At 44.3% G+C, this 17,131-nt stretch overlaps 1 protein-coding gene across 3 annotated transcripts in view; it reads right to left on the bottom strand.

The window, feature by feature from the left end:
* The window catches only part of LOC121232759 (growth hormone receptor-like), a 227,951-nt gene that overhangs the window by 127,926 nt on the left and 82,894 nt on the right, over positions 1-17,131 (bottom strand). For 2 of the 3 annotated variants that reach the window (XM_041121168.1, XM_041121166.1), the window contains one exon: positions 1,051-1,136. The exons of the other annotated variant lie outside the window; for it this stretch is intronic. The gene's annotated coding sequence lies outside the window, so the exon portion shown is untranslated. The remainder of the gene's footprint in view (positions 1-1,050; positions 1,137-17,131) is intronic. 3 annotated transcript variants of the gene reach the window in all.

Genomic DNA, 17,131 nt, shown 5'->3' with positions numbered 1-17,131 from the left:
TTTTTACAAGTAGCTTTTCACTATCCTGACCTTTTTATTTTCTTAGTTGAATTGGTATATCCTTAGACAAGCTTCCCAAGCAGATTCATGGTTCAATGAATGCATCTAGAGTTCCACCATCTGGTTTTAGAAACATTAAAAATATGGACATAGGGTGGCAATTTTTACCTGTTGCACCACAACCAAAGCAAAATGTCTCTAGAATTTATCTTCTATTTAATAACATTACATTTGTGTACACTTAGACAGGAATAGCCAATTAAGTCTCATAAAACTGCTATGGTACACAGCAGCTGTAAAGGCTTACGTGATCATTTAACACTAGATAACATCTTTCCAGTTCCACAGCATGAGCAATCATGAGTCTGAATCCCTTATACCACAGCATATTTCTGTGATGTTTGATTCAAATTTACCCCACTGTAATCTGATTAAGCTTTCAGTAATACCCTCCAGGTATGAATTAGACCCAATACATAAATTCAAACTAGATGTCATTGAAGTGTCATTTAAACCAAGATTTGTTATCTACAATGTTCTGATATGTATTTTCAAGTTTTCTCTCCTTGGAAAAACACAATATTTTTTCTCCATTTGTTTCAATATTGTGCATTTTAAAAGTCAGGCAATTAATACTTCAAATAACATTCTAAATGGGAAATGTCTCATTAAAATACAGTAAAATAATTTTTTTTTTTATCAAGGAAAAATGGTTTTGAAACACTTCTACCAGTCACTGAGCCCTTTGTCTCAAATGCTGGCTATTAAAGCTTGGTAGAAATGGGCATGAAGCCATCAATTTACATCAGAATTGAATTTGACAGCTTTAATTCAAAGATTTCTATTGTTTTGGGGAATATTAAAATATGATGATTGGGATCCAAATCAGAATTCTGTATACTGCATATTATCATTATCATCTTCTGTAGGAATGGATCATGGGATTTGTGAGGATTATCTGCAGGGCGCTACAGGATACTATTGATCACTCTGCTTAGCCAACATTCATAATAAAGTCACTTGCAGGTAAGATAAAAGTTATCACACTACCTCAAAGGACAGCAGGGGATGGATGATGCTTCAATGTCTCCCTCAGCTCAACTGCAAAATATTACCTTCTCCAGCTATCCCAGCACCTACACAAAATCAGGGGATACAGGGAAAACTGATGAGTTCTGGAACAACAAAGGTCACTGACAGCGGGAAGACAACAAAACAAAATCCTAATGGGCATCCTGGCACTGCCCTCCCTTGGGGAAGGCCATCTCAGGAAAGGCCACCAACTGGGCAGTCTACACAATGGCCCTGAGAGGTGCACCTGGGCTTCTCAAACAGCAACGGCTGTCTGAAACCCCTTGTGTCGCTGGGGGCTTGCCAAGCTGCAGGATCCTATGCTAACCTTGACATTAGAATGCACAAACACAGATTTAAATGGCAAAGAGAAGTCAGGGTGACTGATCAAGACTCTTTTTCAGTGCACATCCACAGTGTAAATCAGCTGGACTGGAAGAAAACTCAGAATTATCAAGAGGAGGGTATGGATGAGTAGTATCTCACTCCTACTACTTTAGACAATAAATTACAGTGTAGTAACTTATAAACTGGCAATTTTAAGAAAGTAGCATTTCCTTTTTCTTTAAAAGGACAGTGTGTAACATTCTCAGGAAGATGGCATGCTGTTAAAAAAAAAGTATGTCATTTGTTATGTTCAGAATTCCTAAACACATTATCACTCCCATGATATTTGGCACAGCAGTATCATCTAAAAAGGTTTTGAGTTAGTAATACTTCTATATTTAAATAAACATAATATTAATTCAACATGGAAGGTTACTTCTTCCCAAGGTTGCAAGTCAGCTTTTTAAAGTATTTTAAAAAGTCAGCCCTGGTGCTCACATTAATTGAGTAATTCATAATAATTTTGTTTCTAGTGGGTGGGACTATGAAAAGACAACCAGATTTCACAGTATCAGGCTCTTTAAGCAACCAGAAAAAGGAAGCAGTCTGCAAAAAACTACAAGTATCATCCAAATAAATGCTGTATACATTCAGGCTGAATGCTTGGGCTACATAGCCCTAGCCTTAACAAGAAGAAAGTAATATTTTAAATGAGAGTTTTCCTTGACTGAGTGCTAGCACTGGCTTAAGAAAGAGCAGCAGCAATCTTGATTTGTACCCATAGAATTTTCTTCCTTTTATGTGTATTGTTTTAATGTATGGACAGATCCCTAAACAACATAGAATTGAATGCAAAATGGGACAGAATGTGAGTGAAAAATTCATCATATTTCTTAGGAATCCTTCTTCAATGCAATGTGCAAATACCAAAAGAGAAAATCCTTGAACTGAAGAGAGAGAAAAATTAAACAGACATTCAAAAATAATAGAAGGAATTTTTCATGCAAACCCAAGAACAATAAGCAATAGCAATCAAGATTAAAATAAATAATTCTATGTGTGGTTAGCTGAAGTGAAACCTGTAAGCAGGGTTCTTTCCTGATTCATATAATGAAACAAGAGAATTAGATAGGTCCATACATGCTAAGTCTTTACCTTTTACCCCATAATATGCACAGCCAAGTTCTAATATCCCACTTTTCAGAAAGACCCTGCTCACATTTTATGAGGCTGAGGATCTAACTGATTGTCCCATTTATATATAATTCTATAAGGAGTCTTATGTTGATTTAACTGTTGATTTTCAAAAGAACTCTTAATCTCAGAGAGAATAATTGACCAGTGAGCTACAACTTGCTTTTTCAAAAATAAAGGGACACTTCAGACTGAAACAAAGTTGTAAAGTCTAAGGCAGCTATTGACTGAAATGAGCTACCAAGCACTACTGACAAATTCCTGTTTCAAAACACTCGGTAGGGTATTAGCAAGTGGAAATGATCTCCATGTGACAAAGTCAGAATCCTACTACAATAGGAAAGGGAAAATTATTCTAGTAGCCTTTCCAAAGTATTTTGAAATCCTGTTCAACAGCAGAAAAGATCTTAGCTACTCTATGGGCAACAAAGGGAAATGTCCTAACTTCTGATTACCTAATTGTACTCAGAACATTTTGTTTCACTCTTGGTAGCAAGTAGTGATAACACAGAGACTCCATGCAGTGACACTGTTTTTTTGCAATATTGCAATTTAGAACAAGCCACACGAGCATGAAGACAGTTATATTTGCACTTGGCTCTGACACTTCATTATGTGTGAAAAAGGGGCAGTACTGCACATAAGGTAATGAGCTAGATGTTTAAATGGCAAGTAGCCACCTTTTCAATGATTCTTGGAAAAACTGCAACTTCAGCAAAAGGAAAACAGATTTGTGTGAATAAACTATACAGGTGAGGTTTTTTCAGAGACACATTTTTTCTCAGAAACACATTTGTTTATTCTAACCCATGTGGCAAACGAAAGGATTGCAGCACTGAGTTAAGATAAGGCCTATCCAGGACTAGTTTGCTTCCCAAACTAAGAAACAGACTCAGCTCTTGATTGGGATGTCAGGATCTGTGCCTATTTTCTCTCCTCAGCACATCCCATGCTAACCTATCAAAAAATAATAAACTGGAAAAGATGAGATGGATCCAAACGTGCCAAAAGATCTCTTGGTCTTCAGAAGAGCATCTAAGCAAAGACCCAGTGCTGGAAAAATCCTGTCTTTGTGAAACCATTCCTGGCATTTTCAGACAGAATCCTGTGGCTGGTCTTAAGGTAGGCAGGACGAGATGCTGCACTAGGTATCAGGGCAGGAATCTGCTCCCCAGGGAGAGAGCTAACCAAAATTAACCTACTGCTTAAACAGAATGCCTGGGAAGCACATAGGCTCCCAGGAGATTTCAGCCATATCTGGAAGGTAGACATTTTACTGTGTATACAGATCACTTGCTGCCTCGCCCTCATTAAATCAAATGAACAGCTCCAATACAATGCTGCTGAGATGGAATTAACTCCACATTAGGACTTGGGAGTTGTCAGATCGAAGGGAAATGCCAGCAGCCCTGTTACCCCAGAACAGGGCAGGCTCAAACTTTCCTGTGTTACTCATTAACTTGATCAAGGTTATTTCATCCTCAGAAAGTGAAGAGATAAGGTAGGTAGAGGAACAAATTAGCATGTAGTTTTATGTTCACTGCAATTGCCTTTCTCCACTTCAATGTGTGGTCTCCTAACAGAGGAAATGTGGGACAGTAGCCTGGGACTAGATGGATACCATGCACTGGCACTTCAATTATGTACACTTTTAACCACATGGTGATGCACCTGCTTTTTATAGATGCACACATACATGCATGTATATACAGTCATGCTGACAATATGCTACAGTATTTATTTAAATTCATCTTAAACATACTAATGTTATAATTTACATGGACACTTGACACATGCATCAAATTTGAGTCTAAAAACTAAGATGAATGACCTTCTAGTGGCTGTGCGCTGAAAACGTACAGAGTTATTGTGGCTCTACAGCCCAGCATTAACTTGCAGAAATGAGTTCTCCAGAGAACTTGAAAAATATTTTCAGTGTGGCTTACGTACTGCGCACACGAAACATGAACATAAAAGCTTGAGAAGTTGAGAAGGCAAAGCCAGCTTAATGCTTAAATTCAGAGGAGGCGTAATATGCTTGCTCTTTAGTTATAAAAACTACAACTGAATACTTGCAATAAGCCACATGTATATATGTCCATATGAGCTGATGGGATGCACATAGGAGTGCTGAGGGAGCTGGTCAGTGTCACTGCAAGGCCACTCTCCACGATCTTTGAAAGGTCATGGCAACTTGGGGAGGCTCCTGAGGACTGGAAGGAAGCAAATGCAGCTCCTTATCTTCAAGAAGTGCAAGATGGAGAACACTGAGAACTGAGGGCCAGTCAGCCTCACCTTGATTCCTGGGAAGGTGATGGAGCAAATAATCCTGGAAAACATTTTGAAACATAGAAAGGACAAGAAGGTAATTGGGAGTAGTCAGCATGAATTTGTGAAAGGGAAATCATACCTGGCCAACCTGGTAGCCTTCTACAATGAAATGATTAGCTTGGTGGATAAGGGGAAAACAGAAGATGTTGTTTATCTTGATTTTAGCAAGGCTTTCAACACCATCTTCTGTAAAATCTTCACTGACAAACTGATGAAGCACAAACTAGATAAGTGGACAGTGGACTGAAAACTGGCTGAAATGCCAGGCTCAAAGGATTGTAATCAGTGGCACAAAGTCCAGCTGAGGGCCAGTCACTAGTGAAGTAGCCCAAGGATTGATGCTGTGGTCAATGCTGTTTAATATCTTCATTAATGACCTTTTTCACTGTAGAGGTGATCAAACAGTGAAACAGGTTGCTCAGAGAGGTTGTGGAGTCTCCATTTCTGGAGATATTCAAAACCCAATTGGACATGGCCCAGGGCAACTGCATTAATGAAACCCCACTCTGAGCAGGAAGGTTGGACTAGATGATCTCCAGGGGTGCCTTCCAACCTCAGTGATCCTGGGATTCCACGTTTCTGTATATTTATATACAGAATTGAAAAATTGCTGGCAGCAGACAAAAAAGAAGAGGAGGATATCAATGACATGCTTTGGAAGAAAGATGGTAAACTATGGACACCCTGTGACTGCATGGATTTGCATGGGCAGCTCACCATATATGGCTGCCTGAGGAATCCAGACAGCTGCTATGGAGACTCTTTCTTTTCTGGATCCAAGGGTGGTGATACTTACCTCTCCTTTTTTCTCTTTCTTGTCTCTCTCTCTTATCTCTTCCTCCTACCTTGTTGTTAGGAATATTTTGCTATGGCTGTTAGGTGTCAAGTTTTTTATTCAAAATATCTGCTACGCCAAATTTAGCCACACTTGTGTTATAAGTCAACGTTAAATAAAACATATTTCAAGCATTTAGGAGCCATTGACTCGTGCCCTGGGATTCGCCAAATGAAACAGGGTGTTGAAATTTTCCCTGTCCCTCCTGAGTCATTGTCATGACTCCTGTGTGCGGCAATGGACTATCTAAAAGATCACCTCCCCCGAGCCCACCGAGTGGGATGGGACAGGGAGGAACAGTGTGCATGCCCCCCAAAACCTTAACTACCTTTGAACAGGTTAAAATGCATGGAATTAAGAGGGAACTACAACATGCCCTAGGTTTGCTAGTATTCTGGAGGAAACATATTCCCTATTTCTCTATCATAGCCTGCCTCCTCTATGACTTAACATGCAAAAGAGCTGCTTGGGACTCGACCCCCGTTCATGAGGAAGCTCTGAAGCTGTTAATCTTTGAGGCTGGGGTATATCAGGCCTTAGGGCCAATACACCCGATAGATCCACTCCACATCGAGTGGGGTTTTGCAATTCACGGACTGTCCATACATACGTGGCAATGCGGACCAGAAGGCCCAACTTGGCCTTTTGGATTCTATTCACATAGCTTTAAAGACGCAGAGAAATGATACTCTGTTTGGGAAAAGGGCCTCTTTGTGGTCAACCTAGCTTTGCAAGAGGTGGAAAAAATTATACGGCAACAACCAATTATCCTAAGAGGGCCCTTTAATGTTTTAAAACCAATATTGGTGGGAACCCCACCCCCTGTAGGAGTCACACGGCGAGAAACCATAAGGAAATGGTATGCGCAGCTAGATCATTATTGTCACACGAGGCAGATGATAGAGGAGGGAGCACCCGAAGTAGTCCAAATACAAGATCCACCCTCTGACCACCCAGACACAGAGCGCCCCCCCCTCATGCATAAAGCCTGCTCCTCCATTCAAGCCCCACCTTTAAAATGTATGGTTCACTGACACATCCTCTAGGAGAGAGGGAAAGGTGTGGAAATATCGAGCAGTAGCCCTACATATTGATTCAGGGGACCGAATTGTGACAGAAGGGGAAGGAAGTGCTCAGGTAGGGGAGTTGATCGCTGTGTGGAGTTGTGGAATGATTGCTGGAGGTGACTTATCAATATGACACCCTCCCCTCAAGGGAAGTTGAACCTCCAGCATGGAATGCAGTGGACATGTAAAGAATCGGTTCCATGGTAGTTCCCTAAGCAACATAACCTGCAACTTTAGATGTTAGCAACACCAGGGGAGCTTGGTGTGCTGACTCTGAAAAGTAACATGGAGGGTGGAGCGGAGTGGAGACTGCGGCCAGGCTCTGTGATTGCAGGGATAGGGAACTGGAATGATAGGAACAAGAACGGTTGGTCCCTGCATTGAATCCACTGGAGCAAGGAGGTAAAATAATGGGGGTTCTGTCAACCTAATGCCCTACTTCTGATTTATATCACATGTGCCCAGTTCTAGGGTATTGGCATGCAACACCATGTCCTTTGGGTGAACCTTGCTCATTATAATATCATTATAATACCAAAACACACCTCCATCCCAAAAGTTACCCACCTCCAAGGTGCAACCACCCCCCCACGGAGCATGCGCTCTGAATTTTTCCTAGCATATACCTTTAAAAGCAAAGTGAGAGAACTTCATACCAAAGGTATGTATGACTAGAGTCACTCAAGCTCTACCTAAAAGGAAAAATAGAATAAAAAGACCCCAAAAGAGGAAGACTATTAGGGAAGATACCATCATAGACAAGTCGGGAGGGCATTGCTGACTTCTGGGATCAGTCGATGGGCTGAACCTCTCTTCTCCCCCCATAGGGACACCTATTGGGTGAGATTCGAACACTCGGCTGTACCAAGTGCTTCCCCGGGAAACTTAGAATTCTTTAGAGCTCTTTTCTTTCATAATTTTATGCGCTTGTAGTTGACTGTATTATCATTTGCACATACTTTGCAGACAGTGCATTTATCACCGGCAATCCAAAAGAACCTGTACTGTTGCTTTAATAAACTGCGCTGCTCATTAATCTAGTCATGATAATTTGTTAACGCAACCAAACTCCCTAAGTCTGGTAATTCTCGTGCGTCGAACGTGGCTAAGCTGAGAGTGCAGAGTGCTGTAAGTGCATCCGTCGTTGTGCGACTGAACTTATAGCGCTGAATTGGACATTACTCAGAAACTAAACCTAGCTGCCCCCAGCCCCTCTGACATCTGAGGATAAGCTGGAATGCAAGGGGGTTTATTTTCTGCCAAATTCCTTTACCCTTTAACGCAACAGGAGTGTATTTACCAAGGAAGCCGAGACTGAAGAGTCAGTGTTTGTTTATAGAGATTCATATGCTGTCTTCAAGGGATGTACGGAATGGCTCCCATTTTGGGAACAAAATCAATGGGAGGTCAATTGGATACCAGTATGGCAATAAGAAAAATGGGAGGAAATCTTAAACATTGCTAAACAGAAAACCTTCCTAGTAGGATGGGTGGCTGTGCACCAGGCAGGAAATCATCCAGCTCACCTTTTAAATAATCAGGTGGATTCGATGACCTGCTTAGCAAAATTAGCTGTAGAAGGCGAAGCAGAGAAATAGGAGCACTTATTAGAGTGGCTGCATGTAAAGTGAGGTCACTCAGGGAGCAAAGGTTTATTTAAAGAGGCAGTAAGCAGGGGATGGTCTGTAACCAGGGAATTGTGCAACACCATTATTTCAGCATGTGGCTTATGCCACACTCGATTAGGAGAGCACAACCCCCTTAAGGATTGACCTCTACACTTAAGGGATAATAAAGGGTTGTGGGATACTTGACAAGTAGACTACATCGGTCCCTTTCGAGTCTCAGAGGGAAAACAATATGTGTTGGTAGGGGTCAAAATAATTTCGGTACTAACCCAAGCGGTAGCAGTCCAGCAAGTGTCGTGGTTTAACCCCAGCCAGCAGCTAAGCACCACGCAGCCGCTCACTCACTCCCCCCCCCCCCAGTGGGATGGGGGAGAAAATCGGGAAAAAGAAGCAAAACCCACGGGTTGAGATAAGAACAGTTTAATAGAACAGAAAAGAAGAAACGAATAATGATAATGATGACACTAATAAAATGACAACAGCAATAATGAAAGGATTGGAATGTACAAATGATGCGCAGTGCAATTGCTCACCACCCGCCGACCGGCACCCAGCTAGTCCCCGAGCGGCGATTCCCCGCCCCCACTTCCCAATTCCTATACTAGATGGGACGTCACATGGTATGGAATACCCTGTTGGCCACTTTGGGTCAGGTGCCCTGGCTGTGTCCTGTGCCAACTTCTTGTGCCCCTCCAGCTTTCTCACTGGCTGGGCATGAGAAGCTGAAAAATCCTTGACATTAGTCTAAACACTACTAGCAGCAACTGAAAACATCGGTGTTATCAACATTCTTCTCATACTGAACTCAAAACATAGCACCGTACCAGCTACTAGGAAGACAGTTAACTCTATCCCAGCTGAAACTAGGACAGCAAGTGACCAGAGATAACACAGTAAAAGGCCTGAAATTATGGTTTAGCTACTTGCCCACACCCAAATCAATCCAATCAGATAACGGGAGCCACTTTACTGCTGGGGTGGTCCAAGAGTGGGCACAGAATGAAGGAATACAGTGGGTTTTCCACACCCCATACTACTCTCAAGCAAATGGGATAGTGGAGCGTACTAATGGACTTATAAAACAAACCCTAAAACCCAACAAACCGGGATGGCCACAATGAGTGCCAGACTCCATCACCAAAGTAAATAGCCTCTGGGGGGTGAATGGATGTCCTAGACTGACTGCATTTTGCCCAAAGCCCCCCTCCCTACTTCTAGGAAGGGGAGATAAGAAAGATACAATACACCCACTCCACTATCCCGGACAACCTGTTCTGGTAGATTTACCTACTGTAGGGGAAGTACCTATAACATTGAAAACCCCTTTGAACTTGTATGCATGCATAGCAACTGATGCACATAGAAAAGACCACCAAATCCACACGCGATGGACAATACCCTTGTTTTAATCTATGTATGCTTTATATTTGTACTTCGTAGAACCAAAGAGAAACGGAGAAAGACGGCAAGGGACCCATGCTAGTCCTGACTATATTAATTGTTATTTGTGTTATCAGTTTATTGTTATTTGTAATTTTTGTCTGTTATTATAGGGAAAGATACTTTGGGGATCCTTTTCCCTCATCCTGATCCTTTCCACTGGAGGACAGGGAAAAGATTCTCTAAATTCAGCTTGGAATTTGATTCAAGGTTTTATGCACCTCTGGAATGACACCAATCAAGGTGTTTGTATAGCATTACCAAAATCTGTCAACAAAGGAATTCAATTCGGCCTCATTAATCTAAACATCACCAATCTCATAAAAAGGAGTCTTGCCTCTGGTAATATTTTATGTAAACCAAGTTGCTCCTGGAACAATGCTTCCGGGGGACCTTTCGTGGCTCTAAAAACCCCCTCTGATGATTCAAAGATTTATCTTCTTCCCTGAAGAGGAAACCTTGAATCTCATGACTTATGGAAAAGCGAATGTTGGGAATGGAAAAATGGGTAGAACCGAAGTAGTGCTTGTAATTTTACTGGGGAAAAACGCTATTGGGAATCTCGAAGCATATGGAATTTTTTTCTTAGGAGACACCAATTTGTCCTGGAAAATATAATGTGGCAAATGCAAGTTTTATCCAACTGGACACATTATGCACTTGGAGAACTTAACACCCAAGTTCAACAAGCGTCAAAAATGATCCTTCCAAACAGATTAGCATTGGATATCTTGTTCTTAAAAGAACATGGGGTATGTGGGATGTTGAATCTAACTGACGGGGAATGTTGTATCACCATCTGTCCTGGGTTCAGCTGGGATAGAGTTAATCTTTTACAGGAACCTGGGAGGTGGGGGGGGGGGGGCATAGCCAGGGCAGCTGACCTGAACTAGCCAAGGAGCTATTCCATACCATGTGACATCATGCTCAGTATATAACTGGGGAGCGGGCGGGGGGGGGGCGCTCGACTTTCGGTGGGGGAAGTGGCGGAGCGTCGGGTTCTGGGTGGTGAGCAGTTGCACTGTGCATCACTCTTTTTGTATACTCTTTCATTAGTACCGTTGTTGTTGTTGTAACCTTTTTTTTGTGTTGTCCCAGTAAACTGCCCTTATCTCAACCCTCGAGGTTCCAGGTTTTTTTTTTCTTTTCTCTCCTCTGTCTCCCCCCTATCCCACCGGAGGGGGGCGGGAGGAGTGAGCGAGCGGCTGCGTGGTCCTTTGTTACCGGCTGGGCTGAAACCACGACAGTCCTTTTTGGCGCCCAACGTGGGGCACGAAGGGTTGAGATAACGACAGATCTGGCCAGAGAGTGTTGAAACAAATTTGTCATACGCATTTCTTATATTAGATAAATAGATGTTAGTCACAATGTTGGTTCATTTGTTTACATGGTGGCGTTTAGTAAGTCCTTATATGCTCTATGTATTGCCTGTAGTTACGTTTCTCACCTCTGGGAGAGTGATTGGGATTATCATTTTGCTGTACTGGGCAATGTCGACCTGTGAAATGATTACATCACTGGTCATGAGGTTAAGCTGGTATCTGTATGAGGCAGTGATATCATTTCCATACTTCGGGCACCTTATATCGGATTTTATTGGTAATTACAGCCAATCCATGGGGAAGTCGGGGGGGGATACTTCCCCCCGTCCGTTCGCCTCCCTTCTCTCCTTCCGACTAATTACAACAGCTTTTGAGAATTTTGAATATCCTTGGGATGCACAAGCCAGTGTGCTGTTAGTGCTATGCCTCCTGAATATGTTTCAGGTCTTGTTTAGGGCTACAAAAAGGCTCTTTAAGAGTACCACCCAGAGATCTGCCCCAAAGCTGGATATTCATGGGTGGCACGGCATGTGGGAGGATATGGGCAGGTATCTAGAGAACTTCTCACCCCCAGTGGCTTGGAAGTTCACTCCCAAACAACTACAGGACCCTCATGAAGTGGTAGAATATTTGAAAGGAAAATGCTGTGGCTATTCCAAAGACGCACAACTCACTGCACTGTGCTGGGCCCTGGCCAGTATCTACCAAACGCTGCTTGATATTAGGCAGCACCCTCAGGGGGAAAAGGGGGAAAAGATGAAAAACAGGACAACAGGCACCATGGCTACCCCAACCCCGGCAACAGGCACTGCAGCTAAACCAGAGAACCAACCTGTGCCAGTATCAGTCGCCTGTAGGGTACAGCATTCGGAAGATCTCGCGATGTCACGGAAAGGTAGAAGGCTAGTCGTCGCCTCCCTATGACATATCAGTAATCCCACCTACCGTTGTTAGTATAAAAGGAATTAACTGCGCAATAAAGGATGGAGTTGGCACTCACACCATGTGTGTTATCTGTCTCTTCCCTGGTCCAGGCCGACCAGTGATCTAATCGCGGCACCTTGATATGTAGCAACGCTACATAGTGGTGACCCCGACGTGATCGGTCGCACAGGCGACGATGAGGCTTGCGCAAGCGATTAAGGTATTAAAGGAGTTAGCTGATGAGGTGCGTGCCCGCGGTTCGATTAGGAGGGGCCCCACGGGCGAATGCATCCAATGGATGCTGCGCCGGGGGGACATTGAGTTTCCTAGATAAGTTTTGAGCCCCCCAAATTGGGGAGAGATTCGGGAGTCCTTGCTCCGATCCGAGCGCGGAGCTGCTGAACGATCGCAGAGTTGGGGGAAGGTGGAGCAGGTGGTCGCGGCGGGACGGGAGGCTGAGGCGTGCTGGTTGGCGGTGCGAGCTGCTGCGTCTGCGGGTGCAGCGCCGCCTCGGGAGCAGCGGGGACAGCGCCCTCGGGGACAGCGGGGACAGCGCCCTCGGGGACAGCGGGTCGGACTCAGACGGAGCGGGCGGCCGTGGAGCGGGGCTCGCAGAGTGGTCCGTCTTTGATCGCGGACATGGGCACGGAGGGTGCGGCGGAGACGGAGGTTTTTCCTGCAGAGGCGGCACCAGCGGGACCTGATGCACCCCCCCCTCCCAGTATCCATGAGAGGAGTTGCGGCGGGTGGTTCGGCAGCTCATGGGGAGGGACGGTTTGCAACGCCTCAGGCACAGGCACGGGGCATACGCGGGCGTGACTTTACGGCAGTTGCAACAACTGCCTTGGCCGCTCTTAGGCGTGTCGCGGCCATGGATAGAGCGGACCCCCCTTGCGTGAAAGTTCCGCAGGGGGTTGCCGAGAGGTTTACTGCCTTTTTAGATTGGCTTCAGCTTGCTGTGCAGGCAGCAAACCTTCCGGAGACGGCTAAAGAGGCGATTCTGGTTGAATGTGCTAGGGCTCAAGCTAACCCACAGAGCGCAGCGCTTGTCTCTCATTTGCCAGCGGGTTCGTCCCTAGGTAACATGATACGCCATGTACTGGAGAGAGACCAACACCAGGAAGCGCGTCCGGTAGTGGCGGCCTTGCAACAAGTTTTGCGGGCGGGTACAACCTGATACTGCTTTTGAGGAGGCAGTCTGTAAGCAGGCCGCTAACGAGCAGGATTCTGATTCTGATAATAATTCTTTTGTATCAGGCAGGGTGGACTCTGAAAAAGAGCCGGATTTATATCCCTCATTATCTCCACCGCTGCCGTGCCACCGCCGTCCCCCACCCCCCCACCCCAATCGCCTGGTACTCCCTCTCCAGGGTCTGCAGAATTTACAACGGAACCTGACTTTCCTACACTACCTGTATCTCCTTCTCCTGCTAATCCCTCTAACTCTGTGCCTCTGTCTAATCCATGACGATTCACTTAATAATTTGGGAAAAAATACACATAGTTTGATGCAACGCTGTCGAGAAAAAGCTCTACAGCAAGGAGATACCATGTTTACTTTTCCTGCTGTATGCACACCTGCCTCAAGTATTACAAGAACCTCCAGAGTTAGAGTTCTTAGGATGAGTCATCATGAATCCCTGTGTGATGTTTAATTACACCCATAACACCACTCGAAAGGGTCAGAATGTAAATGCTATTTTGCCTGTATATAGAAATGCTACAGCTTGGTGTAACTATATCTATTCCAGAATATCACACTCTTTTTTCTATTCCAGCTGCTTTACCTGTGGGGATATTTTTAATTTGTGGAAATAGAGCGTGGGAGAGGAATTCCATCACAACTTAACAGGAGGCCATGTAGCCTCGGACAACTTACGTTACTAACACCCGATATCAATATGATTCACAGTAAAAGGCTCACGATAACTGACACAGCTTTAACTGGATGGCTAACAAGTTTGAGAATTACGGGATGGTTGAAAGATTTGCTTATGCATCGTTTAGTTATTTTAATTGTAATATTAGCAGTTGTAATGATTGTACCACATATCATAAAAATAGTTGAACGTATGATTGCAAAAGCATTTCTTGTAACTTGGCTTGCATAAAAATAATTAAAAAAAAAAAAAGAGAGAGAGAGAGGAAGAGACGGAAAAAAAAAATAATAATGAAAACAAACGGCTGGAGAGGGGGAAGAGAGATGCGGTTGCGGAACACACAGACATGGCAGCTGAAGAGTGAGAACATCTAAGAGAAATAACCCTGCAGACACCAAGGTCAGTGCAGAAGGAGGGGGAGGAGATGCTCCAGGCGCCGGAGCAGAGATTCCCCTGCAGCCCGTGGTGAAGACCATGGTGAGACGGGTCGTTCCCCTGCGGTCTATGGAGGTCCACACTGGAGCAGTGTGCTCCTGAAGGACTGCACGCCGTGGAAGGGACCCATGCTGAAGATCTTCGTGGAGGACTGTCTCCCGTGGGAGAGATCCCACGCTGGAACAGGGGAAGAGTGTGATGAGTGCTGCCACTGAGGAGGATGAAGTGACAGAGATAATGTGTGATGAACTGACCGCAAAACCTCATTTCCCGTTCCCCTGTCCAGCTGTGGAGGAGAGAGTGATAGGATAGCTATGGTAGGTAACTGGTGTTCAGCCAGGATCAACCCATCACATAGACAAAATGCATTATAAAATAGAATGAAATTACATTGCAATTGGGAATTTCAAAAACAAGGGCTCTGTGTAACTCCTTTACAAGGGAATGAAAGTGTATATATGAAATTAGCAGAATAAGGTGTTTTTCAAAGAATTGTCTAATACTGTTGAATGCTTAAATCCAAAAACATGATTTGAAGGTTTAAATTTGTGTATCTGAATTTATATTGCTGTTGGAGAATTATTAATCATTTGTGTGTTTGCAGCAATCAGAATCATCTGAGGAGCAGTACGAGGATTGCGTCAATTCGAAGCTACAGTCCTCGCTGCCTTCCTCGTGAATCTGATGTTCCTAAACAAAAAAGGGGGAGATGTGGGAGCAGCTCGGAACACCTGGCATTTGTTTTCAAGAGTGACCATTAGAATTTGTTGTGCTGCATGTTTGCCAAGCCTTGAAGAACTAGTTTTACAAGGTCAGGTTGGAGGATGGCCTTGTGTAGGCCTGGGAAGATGTGGCTGAAGACAGTCACGAGTATGTCTATGGAATGTTTTTATCTTTAACTGTTCTGAGGACTGGCAAACATCCCAGCTGGGCCAGATATGCCCTCCTGTGCTAGTAGCATTGGCTGTATGCCGTTAGTACTTTCTGGATCTTTGTTGAAACATATATAAGTTGGATTCTTTTGTGAAATAAAGGGAATCTTGCATGGAAAAAAAAAAAAAAAAAAAGAAAAAAGAAAAAGAAAAGGGGAAATTGTGGGAGATTTCATGGAAAATAGGGAACATTTCTTTGAGCCTGATTATTTAGAGTTAGCATAAGTAGCCCGCAGTCAACGTGAGTGGACCGGAGTACGCTCCCTTTAAGCCACTACAGTATTTGCATGTTACCATAGACACCTATAGTAAATATATTCTCGCTACAGCGCACAGGAAGCAGAATAGCTTGGCGGTTGTACAACACTGGCGTGCTTGCATAGCCCAACTGGGGATTCCACGACAGATCAAGACGGATAATGGTACAGCTTATACTGCGGAAAAGGTGAAACGATTCTGTGCAACCTGGGGTATAGCCCTTGTACATGGCACTCCTTATAACAGCACCGGCCAGGCCATTGTAGAACGAGCACATTGAACCTTAAAGACCCTGCTAGATCGGCTTAGGGAGGGGGACCAGGCAGAGCCCTCCTGCTTACGGGATAATTCACCTGTTCTCCGTACACAGTGTCTCCTGTTAACTGCGTTAACTTCATTAAATCAGACAATTCGGGGGGACCTGGACCAGACGACGGCGCAACGACATTTTACGACTACGGAAGAGAAAGGCCCCTACCCACTGGTCCGTGTGCGTGATCCCCAGACACGCCAATGGGACGGACCGTTTGAGCTGCGTTGCCTCGGGCGGGGGTACGCCTGTGTACAGACGCCTGAAGGGCTACTGAAATGGGTCCCTAGTCGTATGGTTCGTCCTGCCCTAACCTCATAGTGTTTGAGTGTTTTTCTTTACAGATTGCTGTTATACTTTCCTGGCTTGTGACGTCTTGGGTGTCTGCTACGAATTTCTGACGCTGGAGCAATTAATAAACAAGATAACAGAACTGCAGAGGCAAGAAGGCGCTGCAAGACCTTTATAGCACTTAAGAGAACTGTCATTTCGGCTTGGAGCATTTAGCTGCGGGATGGGGACTTAGGAGTTGGTTTGTATCTTTGTTAAAAATCAGGGTTTCTTTTATTCTTGTGTATTTTATTAGGTATAATGTTGCTCTTACTGTGTTTGATTAATTGTGTTCATAGATCTTGTAGGTCACCTTAGCCACCATAACAGGTCAAGATTCTGTGTGCATTGCAACCACATCACAAAGCCCGTGAACCAATAGACAGGATGGCTATGACTCGTGCGGCACGTCTGGCCAGCGACCGCATGTGCCATAGGCTCCCTATGTTTCAACTGAGGCGAATTTTGGCACCTGCTGGCCACGTGTGCTGAAATCCGTTCCTCTGCAAATGTATAAATACCGGGACTTTCCCAAGAGCATCGGGCTGGTGTACGGCAAGGCCATCGTTGCCTCTGTGGGGACGCCCACGTAAAGCTGGCACCTACCGATTGCTGAGCTGAGTTCGCGGATGGTGGTGACTAGATCTGCTAATGCTCTTTTTAAAGAAAAAGGGAGGGGGAATTGTTGTGGGAACATATCTAGCTAACGGTCACAAGAGCATTCCAGACGCCTTTAGAAGGCCTTGAACAGAATAAACAAGAAGACAAAAATAAGAAAGATACCAATTAGAAAAACACAGGTGCATATTCCACGATAAAGAGAACTTGGCACAACCAACCTCAATTC

This window comes from Aquila chrysaetos, chromosome W (assembly GCF_900496995.4).
Source record: "Aquila chrysaetos chrysaetos chromosome W, bAquChr1.4, whole genome shotgun sequence".
Classification (NCBI taxonomy): Eukaryota; Metazoa; Chordata; class Aves; order Accipitriformes; family Accipitridae; genus Aquila; species Aquila chrysaetos.
Note: the sequence above shows the minus strand (reverse complement) of the source record. Positions and strands in the feature narration are given on the sequence as shown.